This window comes from Eptatretus burgeri, chromosome 2 (assembly GCF_056783735.1).
Source record: "Eptatretus burgeri isolate ZD-2024b chromosome 2, Ebu_testis_v1, whole genome shotgun sequence".
In the NCBI taxonomy this organism is placed as follows: Eukaryota; Metazoa; Chordata; class Myxini; order Myxiniformes; family Myxinidae; genus Eptatretus; species Eptatretus burgeri.
This window is the reverse complement of record NC_140962.1, coordinates 53,681,617-53,689,116: the sequence shown is the minus strand read 5'-3', so window position 1 is coordinate 53,689,116 and position 7,500 is coordinate 53,681,617. Positions and strand designations below refer to the sequence as shown.

At 43.6% G+C, this 7,500-nt stretch overlaps 1 protein-coding gene across 2 annotated transcripts in view; it reads left to right on the top strand.

Moving 5' to 3' along the window:
* The first annotated feature begins 7,003 nt into the window (after nt 1-7,003).
* LOC147032064 (BTB/POZ domain-containing protein 7-like) overlaps nt 7,004-7,500 on the top strand; it is a 116,090-nt gene continuing 115,593 nt past the window's right edge. For both annotated transcript variants that reach the window (XM_085869350.1, XM_085869349.1), the window contains exon 1: nt 7,004-7,166. The gene's annotated coding sequence lies outside the window, so the exon portion shown is untranslated. The remainder of the gene's footprint in view (nt 7,167-7,500) is intronic.

Genomic DNA, 7,500 nt, shown 5'->3' with positions numbered 1-7,500 from the left:
GAATCCCAAAGACCTTTGTCTGTGACAATGGTTCCCAGTTGGTGTCGATAGAATTCCGCCAATTTACATTGACTTGGGGATTCAAGATAGTAACGTCATCACCAGAGTATCCACAGAACAATGGTCGGGCAGAAAGTGCTGTCAAAATCACAAAGCAGTTGCTGAAACGAGCTGTGAGGTCAAAATCAGATGCATACCTTGCTCTGCTCGATTATCGAAATACACTTCACAGGACATCGGTTAGAGTCCTGCACCATGTCTAATGGGCCATCACACTCATATGCTGCAACCAACTACTACCTCACTGCTACAGCCAACACAACCAGAACATGTGCCTGAGAGAAATGCAGCCCACCAGATGCCAGGCACTCCACTATGACTGGTCAGCACGCGACTTGTGTTCATTGGCACAAGGAGATGTCGAACAGATGCAGTCAGCAACCCATGGAAATGAGTGGGTCTTGGCAAAAGTAACCCATCAAGTTGCCAACCGTTCCTATGAAGTTGTCACCCCCACGGGCAGAACACATTGCCAAAATTGTTGTCATCTTCGGTTGACAAATGAGGGATTCAAGGATATCGATATCGGCGATTCAGATCAAGTCAGCAATGTCCCATGTGTCAGTTCAACGAGTAAGTCAACCACCAACCAACTGCCCGGTGAAGATGGTGTAGCGACACCTAGTGTTGATCATCCTTCCTAGGAGGAGGGTGTATCATCACAGTCATGGCCATTCCCCCCATCGAAGGTGATCTTACAGCCATGTCGATGGTTGGGGCAGAAAATGGCCCGGTTACCTGTATCCGATGTGATTGGATGGCCAGACATCCTGTAACACTGGCGGACTACATGTGACATTGGCTAATACCACTGAAAGCTTGAACAGTTGACCTTGAATACTTGAGGGTGTTGTGCTTGTTTCTTGTTCCTAATGTCATGAAGTAGATTCAATAAGTGTTGAACAATTGAGATGATTATGTGGAGTTAACTGGCAAGTTTTCCATGTATGACTTAGATAGTGTAGGCATGAGTCGAAAAGCCCAGGACGTGGTTCACAATGTTGAAGGAAAATGGACGTTGCAGTGCCGGATTTAAGTTCAACAGCCCCGAGGACATTGGAGGAGTAAATACCCGCCCACCCCCTTTCCCCCCAAAACTTGAAACGTAGTGGTAAGAGAAAAAAAGAAAACAAAAAAAAAAGAGATGAACTGATTACTGTGTATTGATCCATAAACATTTCACCACAACACTTTTTAAAACAAGATATATTAAAAGTAAAATATTTTAAATTTTCAGTAAGAGCTTAATAAAGTGATATATCGAATTGACAAAGTGATTTTGATGGACCATTAACACAAATTTATCAAAAACTGGATGGAGAAAGTCGAATTGCCAGAGTTATAGAGTAAATGTGACTCTATGTACCACTTCACTGGCTCTGCTACCTTTGAGTCAAAAAGGGAATAACTCATACAGGTGACCCTCGTATAACGTGGGGGATGTGTTCATGCAAAATGTAGTTATCCAAAAACGCGTTGAAGGAGCAATATTTAACAAGTAAAAATCTGGGTTATGTTCCAAACGTGGAACATTTCAACCTTTTAAAGTTGAAGACCAACATTAAAACCTCAAAAAAGCAGTAAACAATGTGTAAATGAAACATATAACAAATAAAAACATTAAAATTAATTACTTCTTAATATAATAATTGTTACCATGATTGAGGTTGGATACAGTACATATTGCTTGTGGCAGGCTGATTCAGATGTGGCAGGCTGTCCAGTAGAGGTTGAAGGCTCAGAAGATGAAATAGAGGCCGATTCACTTGGGCGTGTTTTTTTTTTGAAGAACTTCATAATAGAGACTTCAGTGGCTGTCTTCATTTTCTGTTCGTACACCTCCTTGTAACATTTCAGTTCATTCTCCATCTACCTCTGCACCTTGGAACTTCTCATGCAGTCGGGATCATGTTCATCAAAGATGGCTTTGGCTTCATTGACCAATTTGAAGCCTTTAGGCATGCCGTTCGTCGTGAGGGTTTTAATAGGCACAACCTCCTCAGGACTTGAATCCGATTCCTCTCTGATGTGATCCTCCTCCAGAGCCAGAAGGTCTTCATTGCTCAGCTCCTCCCTGTATGAGAGAAGCAATCCTCAGCATCTTCTTCGCTCCTAAAATCCCACTTGCAGAGCCATGTCCGCAATCTTTTGCCTTGCTTCGCTGACTTCAACCTCTGTGAAACGTCTGAACTCAATCACTGCCTCAGGCCAGAGTTGATGGAGATGAAGATGATGGAGATGAAAGTGCGCCTGGGCATGCATTTCCAATAATGTCCAGTTTCATTGAGGTTAAACACCTGGCTTCGTGTGTAACCTCCATCTGCAATCACTGAATTGAAGACAGCTGGAAAATTGTTCAGCAGCAGAATGATCTGCAGCAGCAGCTTCTCCAGTCAACTTGACATTGTGGAATGCATGGCGACTCTTGAAGCGCTCGAACCACCCATGACTGGCAGCAAAAGACACTAAATGATTGGTATATTTGGTGAGATCGCCATACAAACTCCTCGCTTTCTCTTGAATGACCGTTCTAGACAAGTGCATGTTCTGTTGGTTCTGATGCTCTATTTACGAGGTCAGTATCTTCTCCATTTTCTCAATAGCATCAGGCCGAGATATTGCAGTTCTAGTAACACTGAGATGCGTTGTTTTCTGAGCGCTCTTACGGATTTTATCACAATTGTCACGAATGGTTCTCATTGTAGAAGAATCACTAAGTCCCATCTCTCTTTGAATATCAATGCTGCACTCACCTCTATCAAACTGATCTAAAAGTTTTAATTTCACCTCCAATGAATGAGACCTTCTTGACTTCTTCTTCACTTGATCATTATCTCCAATGCAACTTGTTACACGCTTGGCAGGCATAGTTTTGGCCATTGTGAGTAAACGATTCAATAACAATAACGGAACAAGAACAACTCGCTCAGAATTATGGAGCATGAACTACTCACTCAGAATGACAGAGCACAAACCACTCGGTCAGAATGACTGAGCATGAACCACTCACTCAGAATAATGGAGCACGAATCACTCGCTCAGAATGACGGAGCATGAACCACTCCATCAGAATGATGGAACATGAACCACTCCATCAGAATGATGGAACATGAACCACACACTCAGAACGATGGACAATGAACCACTCGGTCAGAATGACGGAGCATTGAGGTCCACACTGTAAAGGAAGAGTGTGTGGAGGAGGATTTGGGTGCAGTGGAGGGTGGGGAGGGGGGGTATGATGAGGGAGAAGGGAGAGGGAGGTAAGGAGGGTTGTAGAAAGAGTGGGAGATTGCAGAAGAGCTGCTAGGGGAGAGGGCCGGATGAGGAGGAGAAAAGGCTCTGTGGTGCTGGGTTGAGGTACAGTGGGGATTAACAAGAGAGGGGGCAGAAGGCAGTTGAGGATTTGAGGAGGTGGGTTTTGAGATGAAGGAGATTGGGCAGGGGAAGGAGGTAGCTTTGTGGATGTGGGGGGAGGGAGACTTTGAGAAGGAGGAGTGAGGGGGGTGATTTGAGGGAGCAGGGTTAGTGGGGAGAGCTGTGGGAGAAATGTAAGGGCGAAGTTTTGGAGAAAGGTGAGAGGAAAGCCTTGGAGGGGGAAGAATGTGACGGTTACTTTGAAAGGGAGGGGTGAGAGTGGTGAATTGTCAATGAAGTTGGAAAAAAAAAAAGGATGATTGAAAAAACGAACATGCATTGCAAACTGGGGTTTTTAAAATATTTTAATTCAGAGATGCAACTAAAGACATTACTTGAGGGATGCAATAAAGGCAAATTAAGAGAATGGTGAGAAGAAACGTAACAGTTGGACTTTTTTGACAAGAGATGAAGGAAAAGTCGAACTGAGAGCAGTCTGTTGAGATAGAAAAAGAGTGGTGAATTATGATACAGTAACGAGAACATTTCCATACATGCGATAACCTCAAGAATCTCTTAACCTGAGCTGAATTTCAAAATTTAATCTGCAGAATTGACCTTAGCAGCAGTTCCGACTGCTGAAAAAAAATGTTCCTTTGTCCAATTCGGACATTGCTTGACATTTCAAGCATCTCTGGGTGATGTTTGAGATAACCGATTGCTTGCCAAACCAGTGCGGTCATATTACACACCACCTGGAGACAACCAAAGCTGTAAGCTGTTAGGGTTAGGTTTTAATGTGTGTGTGGTTTTTAGATTCTCATTGAGGATCTCGAAGTCTTACTCGCGTTGTTGTTCTTCATCTTCTTCTTGTGGACTTTTTGTTTCACAGCCGACAGTTTTCATCGAAACTTCCTGAAACTTGGCATATATATGTAAAAATACCCTGCGCAGACAGTAACCATCTCCGATTGTGAAAATTCATCCGAGAAAAAAGTTATGACGTCATAATATCTCCGCGGATGGAAATCGCCTAAAATTATCTCCAAAACTAGCCAGCTTTTTAAATACTGTTTGCGGGAATCGAACAAGGCATTAGCAGAGATGAATTACCGCACATATGATACATCACTATGACGTCATTTCAATTTTTATGACTTCATTCCTATTTTTTGACTTTTTGTTTCACAACCCAGAGTTTTCATCGGATCTTCGTGAAACTTGCCATGTATATGCAGAAAATCCACGCGCAGGCAGTAACAATCTCCGATTTTGGAAATTCTTCCTAGAAAAAAAGTTGACGTCATAATATCGCCGCTAATGGAAATCGCCTATACCATTATCTCCGAAACTCGGCAAGCTGTTTGAATTTTGTTTGCGGGAATCAAGCCGGGCATTAGCACAGATAATTTATCGTAAACCTGATACATCACAATGACGTCATATTCGTTTTTATGACGTCATAATTAAGAGAATGAGGATCTTAGCTCATTTGAGCTTGTTTTTTTGCGTGCGTGCATGCGCGCTTACACCTGCGATGGTATATGTTAAATATGAATTTAATTACTGGATTTTTGGAGTTTATTCTGTAAGTAGTGTAAAACCCGTCAAAAATGACTGCGCCAAGAGCGTCCTCCCATCACCACCATCACAACACAGTTGTAAAGAATATAATTCACAGTCTTGTGGATTTACTTTTGGTTGATAAATGAAAGTATGATTATTTTAGAAATGTGTTAATTATCAAAGTTATAGCAGAATTTCAATATGTGTGTACTTGGGCATTTTCCATATTAAAACCAATTGCATTTAAATATTTGTATTCCATATGCAGAATGGAAATTAATATCCAGTACAAAGGGTGTGCACTGTCACCACAGCACTTCACTACATGTAAGTAATCGTTGCACAATCCTGTATGACCTGAAACAAGGAAATGAGGCCGCTTGGCCCATCAATGCCGTGGTGCACTCCCAGGTTGATTTTTCTCTCCAGCTTTCAACATCAGTCTTTTTGATGGTTTACTAAAGTCTAAATTACCCAATCTTGATCAGGTGACCCAACTTGTACTGTAATATTTGTATTCCTATGCATCAGCCATCGAGACAAAGTCGCATTTGAAGTGCCCGGTAGTTGGAATCATTGTATAATCGTGCCAACTTAAAGTGCATGAGATTCAGAAGAAAAAACCAAACGATGCATTCACTTTGATCTTATTCCATCACCTGTTACTAACATTGTTTGTCCTAGTAATCAGATAGTGAGAGATGAAGCCAAATTTGCACTTTGTTGGACTATTTTGAGAATTTCATTCCGAATCTCTCTTGAACTCTCTTCATAACTTGAAGTCAAGCCTCCATATCGAAATCTTTTATTGTGTGTAGTTGCTAGTAGCCTGTAGGCAATCTATGATACGACAACAAATCCTCCCGAGCGGCACGATTGCCAAAATAAAATACAATGCAAAATATTCACCATTTTATCTCCTATTTTAACAAATGTAAACGCAATAATGATGTAATGCGCACTTTTCACTTTGTTTGCTTGTACTCCAAGATGGCGGATCGCAAATCTGGTGACGTCAGACGCAAACCTCTATTGGATCCTTTCCTGGAACCTGCACCAGACATCTGCGGAGAGAGAGAGAGAGAGAGAGAGAGAGAGAGAGAGAGAGAGAGAGAGAGAGAGAGAGAGAGAGAAAAAAAGAAAAAGAAAAAAAAAAGAGTAAACTCCTTCCAAACAATCCAGTCCATCGCTGTTAAAGAAGAGACCTGTCCATGAAATCGAAGAAACTTAAATAGAGCATGAGGGTCATTGTGAAATACATTAAACAGAAAGCCTTTATTACAAAGGGAATGCACACATTCAACGTTTACACCCGGGAATAGGAGCGGGCAACATGTCAACACTACCAGGATTCAGGTGGGCTTTTTGGCGGAGTTTTTCGGGAATAGGTTATCAAGGAGTCGTAGGAGGAGGCAGGGTAGTTTTAGTAGTAGTAGGAGGAGGAGGAGGAAGCGGAGTAGTGGTAGTAGTAGTAGTAGTAGTAGTAAGAGCAGGAGGAGGTAAAGTGGAAGGAGGAGGAGGAGTAGTAGTAGTTGTCGTAGTAGTAGGAGTTGGAGGAGGTAGGAGAGCAGTAGTAGTAGCAAGAGCAGGAGGAGGTAAAGTGGGAGGAGGAGGAGGAGGAGGAGGCTGAGATAAAGTGGGAGGAGTAGTAGTAGTTGTCGTAGTAGGAGGAGTTGGAGGAGGTAGGGGAGTAGTTGTGGTAGTAGTGGTAGTAAGTGCAGGAGGAGGGAAAGTGGGAGGAGAAGGAGGAGGCTGATGTAAAATGGGAGGTGGAGGAGTAGCAGTAGTAGAGGGAGGCGGAGAAGGTAAAGTGGGAGGAATAGGAGGAGGTTGAGGGAAAGTTGGAGGAGGAGCAGGAGGCTGAGGGAAAGTGGGAGGAGGAGCAGGAGGATGAGGAAAATGGGAGGAGGAGCAGGAGGAGACTGAGGGAAAGTGGGAGGAGGAGCAAGAGGCTGAGGGAAAATGGGAGGAGGAGGAGGAGGAGGATACAGGGATAGTGGGAGGAGGAGGAAAGGAATGAGAAAAAGTGGGAGGAGGAAAGGAATGTGGAGGGGGAGTTGTCAGGCAACCGATTGAGAGAACGAAGGCTGCTGGTGTCTTTGGCCTATCCTCCAGCCTGGTTGAGATAGGTTACTTTTGACGACGACTCGGTGCTTTCAACTGAACGGAGTGGTTGCCACGAGGTAGGTTTTTGTATATTTTAACCTCTGGAGAATGAAAGGAAAGACTGTGTGGCGAAGAGAACATTGTTTCCGGTCTGGTTTAGAGATTCCATTTCTGTTCTTACACTCCAGACAGGAGAAGCCGAAGCTTTTTGGACTTTGTGGAAATCATGATCGTGTTTTAAAATAAGACCGGATTTGCGGTGTCGGCCGTGGTGGACGTGGGATTCGGCCGTGGTGGACGTGGGATTCGGCCGTGGTGGACGTGGGATTCCGCCGTGGTGGACGTGGGATTCGGCCGTGGTGGACGTGGGATTCGGCCGTGGTGGACGTGGGATTCGGCCGTGGTGGACGT